The sequence below is a fragment of the Rissa tridactyla genome, chromosome Z (assembly GCF_028500815.1).
Source record: "Rissa tridactyla isolate bRisTri1 chromosome Z, bRisTri1.patW.cur.20221130, whole genome shotgun sequence".
NCBI lineage: Eukaryota > Metazoa > Chordata > Aves > Charadriiformes > Laridae > Rissa > Rissa tridactyla.
Genome location: NC_071497.1, coordinates 3,539,572 through 3,562,246, shown reverse-complemented (window position 1 = coordinate 3,562,246; position 22,675 = coordinate 3,539,572). Strand labels below are relative to the sequence as shown.

The 22,675-nt window shown below is 43.4% G+C and overlaps 1 long non-coding RNA gene across 1 annotated transcript in view; it reads left to right on the top strand.

Moving 5' to 3' along the window:
- Positions 1–21,375, top strand: part of LOC128902498 (uncharacterized) — a 34,839-nt gene extending 13,464 nt beyond the window's left edge. The window contains exons 3-5 of the long non-coding RNA XR_008463816.1: positions 12,360–12,458; positions 16,144–16,313; positions 20,229–21,375. This is a non-coding gene — a long non-coding RNA (uncharacterized LOC128902498). The remainder of the gene's footprint in view (positions 1–12,359; positions 12,459–16,143; positions 16,314–20,228) is intronic.
- The last annotated feature ends 1,300 nt before the right edge of the window (positions 21,376–22,675 follow it).

Below are 22,675 nucleotides of genomic sequence, written 5' to 3'. Positions count from 1 at the left end.
AACCCGTCGTGTAGGACTCCACACAGCAGCCTTCCACTTTCGATGCTTTCCCACAATACGGCAGGACCCATCAGTGAACAGGGCATATTTCTTCTCATTTTCTGGCAGTTTATTATATGGTGGGGCCTCTTCTGCACGCGTCACCTCCTCCTCTGGTGACATTCCGAAATCCTTGCCTTCTGGCCAGTCCATGATCACTTCCAGAATTCCCGGGCGACTGGGGTTTCCCATTCGAGTTCGCTGCGTGATCAGTGCAATCCACTTACTCCATGTAGCATCGGTTGCATGATGTGTGGTGGGGACCCTTTCTTTGAACATCCAACCCAGCACCGGCAGTCGAGGTGCTAAGAGGAGCTGTGCTTCTGTACCAACCACTTCCGAAGCAGCTCGAACCCCTTCATATGCTGCCAATATCTCTTTTTCTGTTGGAGTGTAGCGGGCTTCGGATCCTCTGTATCCACGACTCCAAAACCCTAGGGGTCGACCTCGAGTCTCCCCTGGTGCTTTCTGCCAGAGGCTCCAGGTAGGGCCGTTCTCCCCGGCTGCAGTGTAGAGCACATTTTTAACATCTTGTCCTGCCCGGACTGGCCCCAGGGCCACTGCATGGACTATTTCCTGTTTGATTTGTTCAAAAGCTTGTCGTTGCTCAGGACCCCATTTAAAATCATTCTTCTTCCGGGTTACTTGATACAGAGGGCTTACAATTTGACTGTAATCTGGGATATGCATTCTCCAAAAACCCACAATACCTAAGAAAGCCTGTGTTTCCTTTTTACTAGTTGGTGGAGACATAGCTGCTATTTTGTTGATCACATCCATTGGAATCTGACGGCGTCCATCTTGCCATTTTATTCCTAAAAACTGGATCTCCTGCGCAGGTCCCTTGACCTTACTTCGCTTTATAGCAAAACCAGCGTTCAGAAGGATTTGGACTATTTTACTCCCTTTCTCAAAAACTTCTTCTGCTGTGTTTCCCCATACAATGATGTCATCAATGTACTGCAGATGTTCTGGAGCTTCACCCTGTTCCAGTGCAGTCTGGATCAGTCCATGGCAAATGGTGGGGCTGTGTTTCCACCCCTGGGGCAGTCGATTCCAGGTGTATTGGATGCCCCTCCAAGTGAAAGCAAACTGTGGCCTGCACTCTGCTGCCAAAGGGATTGAGAAGAATGCATTCGCTATATCAGTCGTGGCATACCACTTGGCTGCCTTGGACTCCAGTTCGTACTGGAGTTCTAGCATGTCCGGCACAGCAGCACTCAGCGGTGGCGTGACTTCATTCAGACCACGATAGTCTACAGTTAGCCTCCACTCTCCATTAGATTTTCGCACCGGCCATATGGGACTGTTAAAGGGTGAGCGAGTCTTGCTGATCACTCCTTGAACCTCTAGTTGACGAATCAGCTCATGGATGGGAATCAGAGAGTCTCGGTTAGTGCGATACTGCCGCCGATGCACCGTTGTGGTAGCAATCGGCACCTGTTGTTCTTTGACCCTCAACAACCCCACAACAGAAGAATCCTCCGAGAGACCAGGCAAGGCAGACAACTGTTTAATTTCCTCTGTCTCCAAAGCAGCTATGCCAAAGGCCCAGCGGTACCCTTTTGGGTCCTTAAAATACCCTCTCCTGAGGTAATCTATACCAAGGATGCATGGAGCCTCTGGGCCAGTCACAATGGGATGCTTTTGCCACTCATTCCCAGTTAGGCTCACTTCTGCCTCCAGTACAGTCAACTCTTGGGATCCCCCTGTCACCCCAGAAATACAAATGGGTTCTGCCCCTCTATAGCTTGATGGTATTAAAGTACACTGCGCACCCGTGTCCACTAGAGCCTTATACTCCTGTGGGTCTGATGTGCCAGGCCATCGAATCCACACCGTCCAATAAACCCGGTTATCCCTTTCCTCCACCTGGCCGGAGGCAGGGCCCCCCTAATACTGGTCATAGTATCCATTACTCACTTCTTGCATAAATGACTTGGAAGTTCCTTCAAGAGGATCAGAAGCAAGATCAAGCCTTCTGCTTTGTCTGGGGAACGGCCCACTGGAAACTGGGGCGGCACTTTTCCTGGAGGGATCCCCTTTTGTGGTTGTCCTTCCTTGCAACTCCTGTACCCGTGTCCGCAGGATCGAAGTAGGTTGTCCGTCCCACTTCCTCATGTCCTCTCCGTGGTCCCGCAGGTAGAACCACAGGGTGCCTCGTGGTGTGTACCCTCTGTACTCTCTCTCTTGAGTGGGGAAATGCCTGCTTCTAATAGCTGAGATGCTGGCCCGTGCAGGTGGGGAGTAGGACATATTCTCTTCAAGTTGCTGGACCTTCCGCGACAGTTTCTCCACAGCTGAGACAAGGGGGGAAGAGAGACTTTCTTCATATCGCCGGAGCCGGCCAGCTACCTCATCCACCGTTGGTCCCTCTTCACCTTTCCATTCCATTACTGCCAGGGAGTTGGCATATGACGATGGTGCGCTCCGTACAAACTTCCGCCACATGGGCCTTGTGCATCGCACCTCATCAGGGTCTGTGGGTAAGTCTGCATTGTCCAAGTCATAATAAATCATCTCCCGCACGGCTAATTCTCTCAGGTACTGGATACCTCTTTCCATGGTAGTCCACTTGCTTGGCTGACATACAACATCCTCGCTGAAGGGGTACCTCTCCCTCACGCCTAACAGGAGTCGTTTCCAGAGGCTGAGGGCTTGGGTCTTTTTCCCGATCGCCTTGTCAATGCCGCCTTCCCTAGACAGGGATCCCAGCTGCCTGGCCTCCCTACCCTCTAATTCCAGGCTACTGGCCCCATTATCCCAGCACTGGAGCAGCCAGGTGACAATGTGCTCGCCTGAAAGTCGGCTAAAATCTTTTCGCATATCCCGCAGCTCACTCAAGGATAGGGATCGAGTAATTATCTCTGGTTCTGCCTCTTCCTCCTGCTCTCGTGATGGCCCTGGTTCATCATCATCTCTTACTAAGCGAACTGATTTCTTTGTGTACTTCTTCTTCTGTATGGGGGCAACTGATACTGGCATGGGTTGGTTCCCTGGTTCAGTGGCAGTGGCTACCACGGGGGTTGCAGTAGCCGCAGTGTCTGTCGCAAGGATTGCAGCAGCCGCAGGGGCTGCCGCAGGGGCTGCAGCAGCCGCAGGGGCCGCCGCAGGGGCCGCCGCAGGGGCTGCCGCAGCCGCAGGGGCCGCCGCAGGGGCCGCCGCAGGGGCCGCCGCAGGGGCCGCCGCACGGGCTGCAGCAGCCGCAGGGGCCGCCGCAGGGGCCGCCGCACGGGCTGCAGCAGCCGCAGGGGCCGCAGCACGGGCTGCAGCAGCCGCAGGGGCCGCCGCAGGGGCTGCAGCACGGGCTGCAGCAGCCGCAGGGGCCGCCGCAGGGGCTGCAGCACGGGCTGCAGCAGCCGCAGGGGCCGCCGCAGGGGCTGCAGCACGGGCTGCAGCAGCCGCAGGGGCCGCCGCAGGTCTGGTTTCTATCTCTTCCCCTTGAGGGTGCTGCATAATTCTGAGCAGTGCCTGGTAGATACTGGCCAGGGCCCAGCACAGCGCGGTGAGTTGTGCCTCTCTAGAATAGCCACAGCATTTTCCCTTCAAATATTCTACCACTTTATCAGGGTCCTGTAATTGTTCAGGGGTGAAGTCCCAGACCATTGGAGGTGAGTAGTTCTCTAGGTACCTGCCCATGCTCTCCCACATGCCATGCCACCCCTGACTATCCAGCCTCGGAGCAGATCTCCGGGTGGTAGTCTTAAATAGTCGCTTAACCCTAAACAAGACCTGGAACGTATTCAGGAGACATAGCACTACGAACACGCTAGTTTGAGTATCCCAAGGATATTCAAAATTCTCAAAAGCTGTCATACCTGACCCAAAGGAGAAAAGGGAGGCAGAAGGGCTGGGGAAATTATTAACAAATTCTGAGAGACGGTGTCCAATGTACGGACAGGACAGCAAAACCGCATAAACACCCCAAAATAGCCGTCTGAACAGTGATGTTATCATATCATAAACAGATATCGCACAGGACAGCAGAATGATAATCCTCATCCCTTTTCCAGACATGGTAAACAGCATCGCAGGGAGTACATAAGCCATATAGGAATTTATGTAACACAGCCATGAGAACAAACCAAGCAACATGATGACCAGTGACTACTTACCTAATAAAATAAATGCATACAAAAAAAACCAAAACCGTTTTTTCCACGTTCTAGTTGGATTCTGTCGTTATCTCAACCCTTCGAGCCCCACGTTGGGCGCCAAAAAGGACTGCCGTGGTTTAGCCTCAGATGGCAACAAAGAACCACGTGCCGCTCGCTCGTGCCTTCCTAATACAGGAAGAATCGTAAGAAAAGGCAAGACTCTTGGGTTGAGACAAAGGCAGTTTAACAGAACAGCAAAGGGAACAGGCAAACAACAACAACAACACCACGGATAGGGGAATATACAAACGCGATTACGGAACCGCCGCTCCCCCGCCGCTCGCCGCTCGCCGGCCGGACCCGGGCCGCCCCAGCCCGCTTTTAAGCAGCAACTTCCTGCCCCCTCCCCCGGCAGCTCAGGGTGGGCGTGGCTCACATGGCATGGAATACCAGGAAAAGTTAACCCTATCCCCACCGGAACCAGGACAGAGCCTCATTCTCAGGTGGTTAATTCTCCATACATACTGTATTTGGACCTAGCAGAAATGCCTGGATTCAATTCTGGAGCTAGGCATTTAAGTGAAACATGTAGTTAGAGTTTCTCTCTGGTTTTCCAGGAACCACTAGCTTTGGCGATAGCATTCTTCATTTTACTGGGCTGTGAGTTTCTTGCTGACTTGTAGTGACTCATACTTTTTCACTACCATGCTGGGTGAAGTATGCAAGTGAGTGATAATCTGGGGATTTTTTTTTTTAACCTGAAGAATGCTTTTGTTAAATGAACAGCATTTTTATGAAACCCCGAGATGATCTACGCAACGCTGTTCTGGATGAACTTGTACACTGAAGCTAGTAGCACTAGTGTTGTCTCCTTCATTCCTATTTTTATCTGTGATGATGACATGGTTAGTAAGTAATGGAAGAAGTGCTTCAGCCTTTCCTCTTACTCCAACAGATTACGACTTTCTTCCAAAGTAGTCATGTACATTTCACTGAAATCACCAAAAAAGTAGAATTCGGCTGAGCAGGTTTGAAGATGATGCTCTGCTGAGGCTGTTAATTGTTATTTCACTGTCCCTCTCGGATGCTTAAAACCACCTTCACACTGAAGACAGAAATTAATATACCTCCCGTTTGAAACTCCTTAAGAGGACCATCATGTGTAGCATAGTGTTGTGCTAAATTTCTGACATTTGTGTGGCTAAATTTGAATCACAGGTCTGCTACCTACTGCCTTTTCACCCACCATGGGTAAGAGTTAAAAATAGCCACTGCAGAAGGAAAATAGATGTTAAGTTTTAATGACCCATGGTCCTTGCTGAGAACTTGACCAAGAAAAATTCCCTGCGCTCTGGTGAAGGGACACACAGACATATTTCTTGGATTGATTGTGAGTGGTGCACAGAAGGAATCCCAAAAGATGTAAAGCTTCACTGATAGAGGTGTTGATTTATCCTTCAACAACAGCTTAGAAATTTTTGCAACTTTTCTACTTAAATAAATCATTCAAGGAAGGAGCTTGCTACTGTATAACATATGGAGTTGTCAGTATTTTTTATCTTTGAAACTGCTATTAATATCTTTTGGGAAAAGAGTCACACAAAGAAGGCAGCAGAGCAGTAACAGTAAGTAGGGACTAATTAAGGGGACATTAAGGGCCTTATTAAGTGCTGCAGTGCAGGAAAGGGTAATGTTGAGCAGCTGAATTATGGAAAACATGATGAATGTTGCTGTCGCATATTTTCATTCATCAGGGCCAAACAACTCTCAGACCTTCAAGCCCAAGATCCCCTCCAGGGTTTGTCAGTGAGCCTCGCGTAAGTAAAGTGGTTTAACAAATTAATTGTTGCAGCAACCTCAGCAGTGATTCTCAGAAAGGGTTGCAAATGGGGGAAGCCCCATTTTCCTGCTGAGGAGACAGAGGAGCACAAAGAATCCCAAGTCACTCAACAGTTTCACATCTCCTACTGTTAGAGATGACAAGATACTTTAGCATTTATCATTTTCCCACCTTTTTCTTCTTTATTTTATTTTTTTTTAATTGGATAAGGAGCAAAACCCCCTCAGCATTCTGCTGCTACACGAGGAGGTGAAGAATTAGCTGAGCAGAACATCCAAGTGGCCCAAATTAATGAAGCATTTGAAAAGTGAACAAGCTTGATTAATGTAATATGCAGTTTGGTAGTTCAGAGTAATGCCCTTCCCAGCAGACAATGTAATTGTTATGAAACTAACCCTGAGTAATAAAGCGCTTAAGAAATATTCTTTGGAAAAGCTGCTGAAGAACAAGAAGTCCCAGTACAAAGTCTTTGGCTGGTATACACTGGCAAGGTTTGTATATGTCATCTATCATTGCTATTCATTGACATTCACCACGACTGTTTTGGTTTTATGCATGACTGTTTGTAGTTCTGTATGAAAATAAAGCCTAGATAGAAATTTTTGCTTAACTTAGTCATTCTGAGAAAGTTCTGGAGTTTTTCAAATCTACCAGTGTAGTTTTTTTTTTATGTAGATGGATTTTTTTTTTATTTTTAATCTGAAGTAAATTTCTTACATACATGACAATATACTCACCAGTAATAGGTTCTTGCATATTTACCTGAGTAAAACCATTAAATAACCAAAATGAGATATGTTTGATGGTATCACAAGTAACAGGGAAAAAAAGCGATGTTCTTTAAAGAGAAAAAAAAAAAGCTCATACGTCATTTGGCAATACATAATGGAATAGTGAGGTTCATGTTAATAAAGGAGAGCAGCTAAAACAGGTGATTGTATTGTAGATCCCAATGTTAGCACTTTCACTGAAAGCATCTGAAATTACAGAATAGTGGAAAAAGAAGGATGTAAAGTGCTCTCAGTCATGGTGATTGGTATTATTAGTTTAGCTAAGTTTGAGCAAATACTAAGAGGATAAATGAAGAAGAAGAAGAAAAAAATGAGAGTATGGCAGAAAATAGAGACATTGTGAAGAGTTTTTATGGCAATTCGGGGGAGCTATGCTGAATAATTAGTATTTCTGGGATATATTTGTCTATGGGCAATTAAGCTACTGTTTCACTGAACTCACTGATATTGGTGTAATATGTAAATACTGCCGGTTTTCATTTCAGGTTCATGGATAGCAATAGCACAATATAATAGCACAATATAATTCAATAGCACTTGAATTATGGGAGCGGATTTTTTTCTGCATGTCCACTAGCCGTTAAGAAAGGAAGGCAACAATTAAAAGTGATTTTGAACGTTGCGTAAAGCTAGAACTTTGCTCATTACCTGGGTTTTATTGCCTTCTGGTGTCTGCTTCTGTACATCGCAGAAAGAGCCAATTGCGAATTGTTCACCATTTGTGTGCTGGTATTCATCTCATTTCAAAAAGAAAGCATAAAATTAGCAGCTGTATAAACAATGATGAGTGTATTTAGGAAATTCTCTGCTATTATATATAACGATCTGTATAATATTATGTGTAATACTCTATACTAATACGTGAGATGTAAATACTCTGAGATAAGGATACATGTGACTGAATGAAGCCTAAAAGTCCCGTTGACTTCAGTAGTAATAAAAGTACAGTGTCCCACGCAGCACTGAGTATTTGCAGTCCTCTCGAATTGTAACATAAAGGCCAAAAGAAAACCTCAGATATCAAAAAATGAAAGAAGATACTTGAGATCCCAAGGTACTCTTTGAATTCACTCTTTTTACTGAAGTTATATACGGTACAGTATTCCTCAAACCCATGTTTGATTGCTATCCGGCAAGTGCTAATAATAGGTGCTATTGGTTAATCTCATTGATTGAGTTACTTTGCCATTTAGTTTTGTACATGGTTGTACTTTTCTCAGAAATGTAAGTTTCAGTGTAAATGAAGGGTTCACCTTGAGATTTCAGTTTTGTCCTGCATAGGCAGATATAAGCGCCACTTTTGTTTAGTGTTTTTGATTTTTTTTCAATGAATTGTTAAAAGGAGTCATTAACAGCTGCTCTGTAGTCCACCTTATTTATTCCATGTGTTGGTAAGAGAAAATCCTTCAGGAAAATGTTTATGTTGGCATCCTGATCAGGTTTTTTGTAAGTATATTTTAGACAGTGAAAGGAAAAGATGCTCATTTTAATGCAAGGCCAGAAAAAAAGTTGTTTGAGTCCCTGTATCTGAGTCCATTTCTATGGACACAAACTTTTGGATGGAGATTTAATGCAATCCTCAGTCTAACAGCAGTGTAAGTAAGCATCCTGGCAATAGGAAGATCAAGAAAGGGAAAGACCCTTTTCAAGGTGACAAATCTAAATGTAGGTTTAAAGTATAATTTGTATGGGCTTTAGTTCCCTATGCCTGCCCCATGACATGTGTCTGTCTTTGGAGCGCGTGAACTAAATAGAGACTTCAACATAAAGTTTGCCTGGTGTTTAGAGCTGGTGAACAGAGAGGCTTTCCCTGCCCCCGCTGGCAGCCGCTGCAGCTGTCTGTGGTGGACCACAGCATCCTGAGAGGCTTTGGCCAGAGATGAAGCACGGGTGGTGCCATCGGTGGGGCATGTGCTACCTGAAAGGAATCAAAGCCTTGACCATCCCCAAAAGGCATGTCGTCTTCGGTTATATTGCTGATGCCATGTCCACCCTGCCCGCTGTGCTCTTGCTTTGGCTTGCGATACTGTTTTCATTGGGCTAGTGTGTCCCAGGTTATTGTCTGCCAAGTTTTCCTTCTTGCAGTCTCTTGTACTTTAATCCTCATTTGCCTCAGTCTTTTTTTGTCCTCTAGATTGTCGTCCATGTTTCTTCAGTCTATACTGGAAAATCCACTACGTCTGGCACTGTTACTAAATCAAATCCTTTTCAAATACATATCGTGGTGTTCTCTAATCATTCCTTACCAGAACAATGGAACATTTTGAAACAGGCCTCTTCCTGCTATTTAAAAAAAATAATAAATGTATTCCTTCCTATCACACAGCACTACCAGAAAATGTGCTCTCCCCTTCTCTACCATGAATTTCCTCTTTTGCCACATCATTCTAGTAATAAAGAGGGTGTCAAAGCGGGTGTCGGCGTTTCTCTGAGTGCGTGAGCATCGCTGTTTTAAAGCCCAGCCTTCTGCCCCTGTACTTTTTACAGAAAGCTCAGTATCTTTTAACTTCCACGAGCAACGTCTTCAAGGCGGCCAGCTCAGCCGAGCAGGAGGGACTGGTGGCAACGAGGTGTGGGAGCTCTGCCAGGATTGCCCCTGCCAGGCACATTCCATACGATCCTGACGTCCTCACCGTGGCGGCTGGGGAGGTTCATTTGCACCTCAGGACTTTCTGTCCAGGACCTTGTGGACCTTGTTCACCCTTGTACAAAACCTCCTTATCTTTGCCTGATGGAACGCTTTTGGGCTCCTATTATTTTTACTTTTGGAGAAAGATGCAGGGCTGTGGATGGATGTGGTCTTTTCACATTTATACTAAAGATAGTCCCTCTTTCTACTAAAAATACACAAATGTGCAAAATACCTTTCACTTCAGCTCTTACTCGGAATGTGTCCTGGCCAAAACCGGGACTGGTACCACGTACCTGCTATGTCGGATTTGAAAGTTAGGCTCTACATTTCTGTTTCCAGGTCTTGCCCTAAGGGAGGAGCGAGTAATTGTAATGAGTCATTAGGGAAGGGAATAAAAGGGAGTGGTGTGAGATAAAAAATTGTCAGAGTAGATAGGACAAAGTAAACTTTATACAGCACATTATATAAATCTTGGAGGTGATGCCTGAAGTGACACATTAGGTTAATTAGTCCATCACTGGGTATTGCAGTAGATGTAATGCATAAAGAGTTAATGTGTCAGTTTACATGTTGGTCCTAAATAAGAGGGTGGACATGTACCTCATGGCTTGGTATTGTAGATCTATGGCACTGCCTTTTTCCAGCACATCAGGGGCTAAGCCAGTACCCTTTTTCATCCTGCTTAGCATTGGGCTGGAGAGCGAGAATTTCATGCTGGTGTAATCTTTGATAGCTAGAGGTCATGCTGCTGCTCAGCAGAAGAATGGTCTCTGCCACCGCCAGCCAGCTGGTAGAGCATTTGTAGGGGCATTGATGCCAGCAGACGCACTTTGTACAAAATGTGTAAGACCTTAGTTGCCATTTGTAAGCTAGGTTCTTGTAAATTTCAGTCGCGGGAAGAAATACGTTGATTCACTCGTGTTGTTCTGTGTCCGTTTACATTCCTGGCGACTATGGGAGTGTTGCCTGAGCAAGGATGGCAGAAGCTTTGAACTTTAAAGAGGTTGCAAAACAGCAGCATGGTAAGATGCAGTGGCCCTGCTTGACCCTGGTGACTAGAGGAAACTTCCTGATTCCATCGTTTGTTCAAGGATTAGAAAACATGGGTGTGGACCAAAAACTCAAACAGGAATTGTCTTAATACCAGCTGCCTGAGGAAGCACTGCTGTCCTCCCAGGGATGGGTGGTAGCCTGAAGCTAGGCAACAAGGAGGAGTTTGAGTACTGGTTTATATAAACCCCTTAATTTATGGTACTTACACCCTAAGACTGAAGGGAAAAAATTCCTTGGATAATCGGAGGTGCTATGAAATATTTTTCCAGTGCCACTCCTCTTCAGGTGACAGAGTTATTGAGAAACTGTTCTTACTGTAGGTGACAAAATTATCTACTACGGGATATCAGCAAAGAGATAGTAGCAGGATTAAAACCATTTATATACTAATTTAATAGCAAATAATCTCTGTTTTTAAGATAAGAAATGTTTAAAATACTGGCAGACTAAAATTCCACTGAAATCAAAGAAGCTTCTAGTGCTTGGCTTTCCAAAATAGCCAAGTATCCAGTATGCTGTGGGGTTATGGAAATTTTCTGACTTACCAAGAAGCATGAAGTAGAAACCTTAATCATAGAATCATAGAATGGTTTAGGCTTGAAGGGAACTTAAAGATCATCTCGTTCCAGCCTCCCTGCCCTGGGCAGGGACACCTCCCACCAGCCCAGGTTGCTCCAAGCCCCAGCCAACCTGGCCTTGAACCCCTCCAGGGATGGGGCAGCCACAGCTTCTCTGGGCAACCTGGGCCAGGGGCTCACCACCCTGAGAATGAAAAATTTCTTCCTAATCTCTAATCTAAATCTACCCTCTTCCAGTTTGAAGCCATTATTCCTCATCCTATCACTACATGCCCTTGTAAAAAGTCCATCTCGAGCTTTCTTGTAGGCCCCCTTCAGGTACTGGCAGGCCATGACAAGGTCTCCCTGGAGCCTTCTCTTCTGCAGGCTGAACAACCCCAACTCTCTCAGCCTCGGATCATCTCTGGGGCCTTCTCTGGCCCCAGTCCAACAGCTCCGTGTCCTTCTGCTGTTGGTGCCCCAGCGCTGGAGGCAGCACTGCAGGGGGGTCTCACAGAGCGGAGCAGAGGGGCAGAATCCCCCCCTCGCCCTGCTGCCCACGCTGCTGGGGATGAGCCCAGGCTGCGGGGGGTTTCTGTGCTGCCAGCGCACATTGCGGGTGAATGCTGAGCTTCTCGTCCAACAACACCCCCAAGTCCTTCTCCTCAGGGCTGCTCTCAAGCCATTCTCTGCCCAGCCTGGATTTCTGCCTGGGGTTGCCATGACCCAGGTGCGGGACCTTGTGCTTGGCCTGAACTTCATGAGGTTCGCACAGGCCCACCTCTCAAGCCTGTCCAGGTCCCTCTGGATGACATCCCTTCCCTCCAGTGCGTCAACCGTGCCACACAGTCATCGGCAGGTCATTGGCAGGTCATTGGCAACTTGCTGAGGGTGCACTCATCACAGGTCTTCTGCTTATGATCTTGTAAACTAAATAGAAGTAAATTTCCTTGTAGTCTTCATATTCCATGAATTCCCCCAACTTTTCTCCCCAAGCACATTTTGTCCAGCTTGCCTGGAAAAATACATACAGAGGAAAAGGCAGTCTTGTTCTTCCTGTGCTACCTGGATTTATTCTGTTTGTTACATTAGATGCTTCAGTAGCTTTGTCACATTGATATTCATGTAGTTCTCTAGAGGAATTTGACATAGGTACAATCTAGAGAATGAAGATAAACTTCGAAATTCTTTTGTTAATAAAAATGTGTGGTCGCCTTTGAGGACACCTCAAAGCACCTAAGGTAGATTGCTCAATAAGACTCAATTGCTCAATAGTGAAAAATATATGCATACAGAACAGGAGCCTACAATGTATACTATTAAAAACCAAAATTGCATCATTTTTTCTAGCCTTCTAGATATGTGAAATGGGCAAGGAATTAGCTCACCATGAAACTTGGCAGATTTTTCCAGGTCATCACACTGCTGGTCAACAATACCCTTGTCAAGGTAGAAATAGCAAAAGCCTTGAATAAAATGTAAAGCTTCCTTTTCTGTGCTTCTTTTGCCTTTTCTTTGATGAACTCTAAATTCTGACTGCCAGTGGTGGGACCTACGGCTGTAATGGAACATGAGTTTCTAAAGCACACCGTGTTTCCTTGCACGGAAGCCACAGTAGAAACACAAAAGCAAATACCTGTGGTGGGACCTATAATTCAAGTGAAACACGTGTTTCTAAAGCGCGTTGTGTCCTTTGAATGGAAGTCACAATATAAAAGTGAAAGCAAACACCTGTTTTTTGAGCAAATAGTTCTAGATTGCATCAAAGCCTGAAGCAATGCAACAATTTTTAGTTGCCTTTCCAGGCTGATGCTGGCAGGGTTCTGTCTAAGCAGTTTGTGCTTGTACACTGTACTGTTAAAAATCAGTAACTGCAAAGGCCACAAATATTTTTTGTCCCTTTCCAGGGACTTAGTTTTCTGCATGGTCTTTCTGTAACTATTTCAGGAAGTGATTTCTCTCCCATTGTGCAAATGGCATCTCCTTGGCCATTCCTTATCGACTTGTCTGGCCAGTTCTCTTTCCTTCTGCTGAACCTTCAGCCAAATGTTTCAATATACATTACTCGCATCCACTTGGTTGTGCACTCATTCCTGTTGTGATGGTCTGGGGTAATTCTCCAGTTTTTCCAAAATTGGCTTATAAGTATCATAACAGGAAAAATACCATATAAAAGCAAACCAGATTCTGCCTTGATTGGTCAGGGTTGTCCCTCACTTGATTTTAATGATGATGATGTAATGCAAATGGAACTAAATAAGTTTTAATTTTTGCCAGCTTTCTGTATTGGAGCAGGTCTTTACTAAAAATTGCATCCGTGTTTTACTACGATTGAGGAAGCTTACTTAGATGTAATTGCCTATTTATTTATAATAATAAATAAATATTAATTTACAATAACATATTATCATATTTATAATAATATATTATATTTTTATTTATAATAACATTAATTGTATCCTTAATTACAATTAATTATAATAAAAATATAAATATCAATAATAAACCAAAAATAGGTTAAATAAATTGATTATTTAAAATGGGTACCACAGCCTGCTTTCGAGTTGATGGTGTAATAATGTGTGCAAAGCCTCCGTGCCCCTGTACTTTGCATTTAGGGTCAGCAGCAGTCGGGTAGCCAGTACCACAAAGGCGTATGTATATCGCTCTGGAAATGCGTCCCCTTGTGTATTAATAGTCCCGCTATTTACGTACCAACAATGGTAAGCTCGGAGCACGAATCATTTAGTCAGGACTCAAATACTTCATATTCCTTCCTACACACGCTGTTCTCATTTGTTTCATTAGCTGCTCCATTATTGTATAGTTAGTTACCTTTGCTGTTTCGTGATTTCTATGCTTTTATTTGATTATGTTTCCCCACACCATGCCTGCTGCAGTTACTTGGTCTTACATGTGCTTTCAAGCTGTGCTGTTATTGAACCTCATCTGAAGGCAATCCCTAAGGCCCTACTCCTGCAAGGTAGAGGTTGTTGATTGCTTTCCCAAGCAAACGCTTTCCAAACAAGTTCCCCTGTCAATTGTGATTTGCCACAACTGTTCATGGCACACTTGTGTTGCAAAGATAACTCTTCTTTTGAAGTTCAAATACTGGTACTGAAGTCTCTCCATAATTTATTAACTAGATATTGACTTAAATATCAAGATAAATTGAGTGCAGGCAATTTTTTAACCACTATTTAGGTTCAATAAAATACAATGTTTATAACAGAAGCTGCCACCTTTGAGCCAGACGAAATGTAAAGATAAGGACCTTATTTCAAGAAGGTCCTTGGTTAGGGTTTCAACTGCTATCTTCCATTTTGCATGGAAAATCCAACAAACCAAGCTTTTTAAAAGCAGATAAGAGGTACCACAGAGATAGTGCTAAGCTAGGCACTGTCGTAGAAGAGGACGCATAAAAGGAATTATACAGCATCAGGTTGCTGCTTGGCCTAATTAAGGTTTTGGATGTTACTTGCATCGGCAGGACATTTTTGCATCTCAGAAAATTTAAGAGTGCTGCCTTTGAATTATTGAAACGTGTGAGCTGGAAATGTGGTGGTGTGGTTCTTAGGTGGAAAGAAGTATAATTTTCTTCTCCAGCCTCGCTCAGCAGGTCCTTGCAGAAGAACTGCAGCAGGCTGCTGAGTTTATAGGCGCAAGAAATACCTCACCCAGGGGCTGAAGCCTCAGCGCAGCCTGCAGCAATAGCATTAAATATGCAGATCGGCCGTGATGGAAGTGTGCGTAGGCTACAGAAGAAGGCATTTTCCTGCCTTCTTCTTATCTTCTAGTGATAAAACAGACCCCATTTTATTGCTAACCACAGTTCTCTTCTTTTCCAAGTTATGCTTCTTTCATGTTAATTAGGCCAAAAGCTCATCAGGGGAAGAGGCTGCGATTCCTCTTGTATGTATACGGCTCGGGGCTGTGAGTCTCGGTGTAGACGTGGGAATGGAAGAAGGATACGTGTCTTGGTGTGTGTGTTAATTTTATTCTACAGCTAACAAAGTTCAATAATTCATTCACCTGTCAGCCGGATTTTCCCTTCAATGAACGCTGACATTATTTTCCTTCCCTGTTTTCCTTTTTTCTAATGTAGTGTTTTCTCTCTAGGTTGTCCCCTGGGACACATTTCTGTGTCTGTGTATCTTTCCCGTTATAGTATTGCTTTCGTCTTTGCCCATTCACTTTTCTCCTCTGTTTATTCCTGAGGTGGGATCTCCTGTGTGGCTTTTCTGCTCTGCCGTCACTGTATTTCTGTATTTTATTTACCTTTACTTTTTGTCTTTATCTTTTCCCTTTCCTCCTGTCTCAACAGTATAGTCTGTCTCTCTGCCCGTTATACATCTGCTGCCGCTCTTCATCTTCCCATATGCTGTTTCTGGACTAAATCCAAAAAAGTTCCTGTGGTGCCCCAGCAGCGAGAGCTGCAATACTGAACTTCTGCGTACCTGCTACGGGACAGCGAGGCCGACCCTTTGTTAAGCCCAGGAGGGTAGATCAACTTCCCGAGAAGGACCCAGAGCCTCTAAAATTTTGAGCTGCCTGAGGCAGTTAGTGTGGGAGGTAGGATGTCAGGCACAGCGTACGTACTAAAATGTATGTTTCAGAAGCACAGCAGAGCTCAGTCCTTGCTTTTACCCAGCATGAGTAGTTTTTCTACCTATATCATGACCTTTTTGCAGCACACGCCACTTGGCTTGGCAGCCCCCTCCTCATCCTAAGGTGCTAAAACTTGCAGCTCTACCCTTGGCAGGAATGGAGACTTCTCCATTTACTAGTTACTATGAGATGCGGGTGCTTTTAACTCCTTTTTTTTTTTTTTCTTTTACCTGTGTATGAAATAATTCAAGATTCATTAGGCCAGAGGAGTTAGTACAAACCGATAATGTGGGGAAGGAGGTCTGATTGCCCCTCCAGGAGCTGCCGAGGTTGTATATGGGTAGAAGGATCATTAGTCTAGATCGGGAAGGAGGGTGGTTTCTGACGTGAGCGGGCAGGAGACACCATGTGGCACACTGCATTTACATACATGACTTTTTCCCTTCCCCCAGCCACCACTCCTTGTGTCAGAACAGCAGAAGTTTCAAAATATAACCCTCAATTTACACATTATGCTTGCGCACAGGCTGTGATACTTACGGAGTCGCTCCCTTACTGAAATCTGGATCCAAGTGTGATGCATCAAGCTTACATGAAATGGCTCTGGGCTGGATTTTTTCCCCATTTTTTTCCTCGGCAAGAAACAAGCGCAGTCAGCTGTTCACAGTACCTTCATCCATTTGATTACGGAGTCAGGTATGTCATTTTCACCAACAACAAAGTGTGCGATGGGCATTGGTATTCAGAAACCATCTGTGCCACCAGCAAAGGTTCAGCAGAGGGCATCCAAATTACCACGAGTTGGAGTCTTGGTTCCTTTTATGTAGAACAGGGCAGGTCATATTGATACCAGACACACACACGTACAGTTCCCCACAGGACCAGACAAAGAGCCAAACATTTAAATTATTTACAAAATCAGCAATTCTCTATTCTCGCCTTAAAGATTTGAGGGGATGTGGGAATGCGCTCGCCAACTGTGCGACAGTCGTGCCTCCTGTGTCTCCGAGATGGGTCCTGTTCAAACCCTCAAAGCAAACTCCCGTCCCTTATGCTGAAGGTCAGGGTTGACAAACATGCCAACGCAGTCGCGCTTGAAGACGTCTGCTACAAGGCGGTTAATTTCTATTAAACTTTATAAAAATTTATTATTCTTTGTGATTAAGTGTATCATCAGTCTACTTTTTTTTTTATGAGTTAAATTTAAAGACTTGGGTATGGTGTAAGCAGAGTTTTGGTATAGCAGTACATCCTCCCAAGAATTATTCTCATTAAAAATATTTTTAATCTTACAGTACTGTGCTATAAATGATTTTGAAATGTTTATGATTTTAAAATGAGCAATTCCCTGTCTGTTGACTGCAGAGTTACACTGCTGTGTTTCTGGTTGGAGTTTAAAAACAAAACAGTTACTGATTATCCAACTTCTACCACTAATTCTTTGAAGTGTCAGAGTGTGTAGGGTTTTCTCTTAACATTGTAAGTTAAAATGCAGCCTTTTTGACAGGAATTGAAAATACCCCTAGTGTATTACAAAATAGATGTTGGATGCATTATTACTCCATGGCCAAAATTTCTAAGGGAAACGTAGTATATATTTAAGATTAGTCATCCCCTTAAAGTGGCTTGGGTTGCAATGTGGTATCCCCTGGAGAGTCTGGATCAATCAACTTTAATTATCAGTTGTCAGTTCGTCAGTTAGCCTTGAAGAGAAACTTAAACCTCCGCTCTCATCAACATTTTCCTCTGACGTTAGCATTAGCATCTAACAGTTCTCATGATCTTCATGAAACGGGATTTCAATTGTAACCTCATTATCTGCCAGTACATGATACTAGAAATGAAAATAGAACCAGAAGATGATATCTAAAAATTGCAGAGAAAGTAAAAACTCCAAAGAAACCCAAATTCTGCAAGTATGTTGCAGATCATTTAATTAACTCTGAATAAGAAAACTGTTTCTTTTTGAAGCCAAGTGGTGTTAACGAGTATTATCAGGAGCAAAAGGTATTCATTTTTTGAAAAGTCCCAGGTAGACAATCTGTGTTTTCTTAGCAGTATACACATAAGTAAGGGAAAGTAGGCCAGTTGATAGACCTAACTTATGAAGACAGAGCAATTTTGAAATGGTAGAACTGCCCTCAACGCGCTTCTTTTGAGTTCTGCTATTGATCTCTCTAAAGAGGGAAAGACTTTTGAGGCATTTATAGCATATATAAAGCTGCTAAGCCAGTTTGTAAGGCTTGTGGATCCTTATTTTAAACAAGGTTATAATTACAATCAGGGATGGAAGAAAAAGAAAAGAAAGAATATTAAGAAAAAGAATACTGAAACTTCCTAACTAAAATTTGTGGGAGGAGGGGAAAGGCTAGAGAAAAGTGTGAACAAATAGCTAGAGTTTCATACGAATAAAATATTCATAAGAATAAAAATAGACTAGATTTGGAAAGGAAATAAGAAAGTGCCATACTGGACTGCAAATGTCAAACGTGTAGGAGTATGCCAGACAAAGCAAAAGCTGAGACTTCAGAGGAGTCTGGAGGCTGTAGATGAAATGTGTTTTCAAGAAGCAGCATGAAGAACTGCACCCAGAGCAGAGAGACCTGTGTTCATGCAGAGCCACGAGATCCACACAAAACAGGAGCGTTTTGCAAAAGCTTTTCAGATATGTATTTTACATGCCTGAAAAGAAACTATCCGTACCCGAAGGAATACATACCCAGTAAAAAAGCCAGTAACTACAATGCAGATGAAGGAGAATTCTTTGTGGGAATTGTCCAAAGATCAGTTAGGAGTGCTAACCTGAATTTGAATATCACCCTTATTATTTATAGGTTGGGTATTGATATAGAACTTAATTTTGTAACTGAAGATTAAATAAAAGGTTGTTAAAGAAAGGACGTGTTGAATGAAAATAAATGAATTTAAAGTCACACAATAGGAAAATTTGGACGCATAGATGCATCAAAACCGTATATAAAAATTTACAAGTCTTGAAAAGATAATTTTGCACTGTTTCATGAAACAGAGTACTTGAATACAGGGAAGCTGGACACTAGATTTTCCTGGGAGTCAGTAACTCTTACTGCAGAGTTTGGGGAGCTGGCTGTATCTCAAAGAGAAAGAAGGTGTAGGCATGGGAAAGGATAAGCTAATTTTGCAGCAGGAAGAGAAATCTATTTTAATATTACCAAGAGTCTTTACCTTATTTTCTTGATTGCATGACAAAGAAAAGGTAAAACAATGACTAGCGCATGATTTATATGCAATGTATGTAGATATTTTAGCACTAAGCCTGAAATTCTTGTAGCATTATATATGTTGGGATCATTGAATGTTGGTTCTGGAATATAATTGATGAAATTAAAAAATACCTCATTAGAGAATTAAGGTGTCAAATATGTTTTCATAGATGTCAAACTGATATTAGCTAGTCTTGCATACCACCTACAGTATTAAGACCTGATAAGCTACAGCTTTTGGTTTACTGTGATTTTAAGTATTTTGTAAGAAGGTATTTATTTCAAGCTTGTTAGTTAGAGTTCAGATTATCCACTGCCTAATGGTGCTGTGGAAAATGGTGACAGTTACTTGTGAAGGTCCAACAGAGCCAGATTTGTATTTCGTCTTAAGGAATAGTGGGGAAGCACTATTTATAGGACCATCAACTCCATTTTGGATAAGTGAAAAGCTTTGAATGTAGCTCCTTGGCCAATTTTTAAAAATACAAGTATTTTAGAGTATTTCACTATGAAAAATGTAAGGCTTTTGTCCTCACAGGACGACTTAGAGCCTTTGCAACTGTGAATTGTAGAAGAGCGTACAAAGGAGGAGGAAGAAGTTAGTGTGTCTCATAAAGTTGCTGCTTCTTCCTCAAAAGGGATAGTAAAACAAAAAAAGTCACCTGTAAGTGAAGTAGCTGATATTTACAGCTTCTTCTACAGAAAAAAGGGAGAAAAGAGTTTGATACTGGACCTGTTGAGTTCTGGAGATACAACCAGTCAGGGAAAAGTCATTCATTGGTACAACAATCTTGCATTTGAGTCAAATCTACTTAGCAATGGAAAAATATGTGAAATAGAACTGACCAGTGGTATGACACGTAAGTGCTAACTTGATGAAATAAAGGCAACATAAATCAATAACGATGAAAAATTTGGCTTGGAAGGGACTGCTGGCAGCTATTCAGTCCAACCTCCTTTTCTGCTTCAACAGTAGATCAGGTTGCTCAGGGCTTTTTCCACTTTTGAATATGTCCAGGGATAAGGATGCTGCAGCCACCCTGGGGAACCTGTTCCAGTGCTGGACCACTCACATGGGGAAGAATTTTTGTCCCGATGTACAATTCGAATTCCTTCTGCTGTAACTTGTGTTTGTTGCCTCCTGTTCTTTTTTCTGTGCACTTCGGAGAAGGATCTGTCTCCATCTTCTCTGTAACTCCACTTTTGGTTGTGGAAGACTGCAGTCAGATGCCCCTCATGCCTTCTCTTCTCCAGGCTAAGCAATTCCAGTTCCTTTAGCCTCTACTCATGGTCGTTGTGCTCCAGACCTCTGTTTTAGTGGCCCTTCCCCCTCTAGACTTTCTCCAATATGTGGGTCTCTATCTTGCAGTTGGAGGTGTGAAAGATGATGCAACATTTCAGATGCAGCCTGATCAGCTCATCCCTCCGTCTTGGTAATACAGCCCAACGCGTGGTCTCGTCTGCCACTACAGCAGATTGATGGCTTGATGCAGCTTGCTCAGGTTCTTTTCAAATCACTTTGCTTTGTGTCTGGCAGTTTGAATTTTCCATTGCTTTAAAAAAGTGGAATGAAGTTCTTTGACCTTGTGGAAGTGAAGTTCTTCAATCGAAATCACTGTGGTTTCTAGCACTGGCCATTTAAAATCAGTTCACAGGACATTTATTTTTACATGACTTGTCATAAAAGTGGTGTTGTAAAATCAAAGAAGACTCAGACACATAATGAGGTATAGAAGCAAGGTTTTGTGAGACTCTCAGGGTTTTCTGTATGAATATTGCAGGTGTTATAGATGGCTTTGCTAGTGTTTTGTACTTCTGACAATATGGGTCAGGTAAAAGATATTTTTTTCATTACACAAAGTCTGCGTTAGGTAACTTCTGCAAGTATCTACTTTTTCAATGCAGACAAACAACATCTGAGAAAATACTGGTTAGTTCACTGGTTACAAAGAGAATAAAATTGTACAGAGTTGTACAAGAGATAACCTTTACTGGACTTCAGAAAGGGTGTGGGGCCACAACCAGAAGGAGGGCCGGTACAATGGGAATTAGTAGCATTACAGCCTTTGACCTGCACCTGCAAAGAAGTTTTACTTGGACCATCCTGCAAATGACCTGGTGTGAGATTCACAAAATCACAGCATATCTCAAGTTGGAAGGAACGCATCAGGATCATCAAGCCCAACTCCCTGCTCCTCATGGGACTACCTAAAACTAAACCGTATGACTAAGAGCATCATCATCCAGATGCTCCTTGAAGATTCAATGGTATTGCTGAAAGGATGGGTGGCAGCTGTTGAAATCATGTTCCTTTAGCTTTCGGTAGCAGAGCTCTGAAAATTTCTCACTAGTTGTGTCCACAATACTCTTCAATCCTGTGCCTGATCAAGGGCTTGTTTTCATGCAAGATGGGGACAGAACAAATTTGGACTTGTCATGGGTAGAGTACAGAGTGGATTTAGCCTTAAACTACTTGCACCTTCAAGCAGAAATATGGCAAACATAGGCTGTTCTATAATGGGTACTTCTATTCTAAATAAATAATATTCTGCTTTCTGAAAGCTGGATTGTCTTGCCTCCACTGAGAAAGCATGTGTTTGTGCTTTGGATTCATCTCACCTAACTTCAAATCAGTCAACCAGCTACAGATCAGGTGATTAACAGCCAAGCTATTGACTTGCCTTTACAAGTAACGGAGTCAGATATATTTTAACCCAATCTTAAAATGAAGAGCTGCAGTGCCTCTCTTCCTGCTGATATCTGCCCCTCACCACTGATGGTGTTGGGTGCCTATGGCAGCTAACTGGGGCTGCATACTTAATGTTCAGGTGACTGAAGCTGGGTGCACTGAGTCCCACTCTGAGATAATGTCTGCTCTCCCAAATACCGGGCAAAACAGCTATGCTGATGTTCCTTGGTCAAGAAGTTGGTTGGGGGAGGGTGGAGAGGTTGGTTCCTGGCATGAGAAACCTGTTGAAAGGCCAAGATGCAATGACCACAAGAGGTCCAAGCAGAAGCATGTTCCCCAGAGCAGAAACTGTTTTCCCACCAGCTCCATTTAGCAGCTCATTAAAAAGGACAAAATTCAGCTTCTTGCCCGTTTGTAACAACCATGTAGTAAGTATGACTGGGTGGGCTCCCAGCCTTCCCTCCACCTGTATTTCAGCTCTTTGCAAGAGTAAACTTGCTCAAAAACAGGTTATGTCATTGTACGGGTCTGCAGTACCACAGCTTCCCAGATGCAGATAGTCTACGTACATGTCACTCTCAGCGCCTCACTCCTCACATTTTCCCTGTAATTTTTTTTTCATGTGGTAGTTGGAAGTAACTAGAACATTGTCTGAGGGTGTTTCTCTTTCTGTTGCTGTTCCTGGATATTTCACATCTCAAGTCCTTGATGCATCATTTAAAACATACACCAACCGCTTTTGGGTAAGCTCCTGGGTTTAAAAGTAAATTACAGTAAATCACAAATAATTGGTATTCAGCACTCAAATAGCAATTTCACACTATGGCTTATCCCTGTGACACTTCTCCCTAAGGGTCTTGAGTACCTCAGAATATTTATCCCATCAAGTTAATGCAAACTATTTAAAATTACTCCATTTGTAGCTATTATTAAGTGTTGTGACATGCTATGATTTTTCTCTGCAATTTTTTTCTTTTAATATTTCCCATGGGAACTAAACAGTCAGAAGTCCCTTCGAGCTTAAGAAAGGGTGGATTTTAATGAACTGCCCAGAGAATGGCTGTTTGTGCTCAAGTGGAGTTAATAGGTTTCAACAGCAACCCCACAATGGCCTGAAACAATGAGGT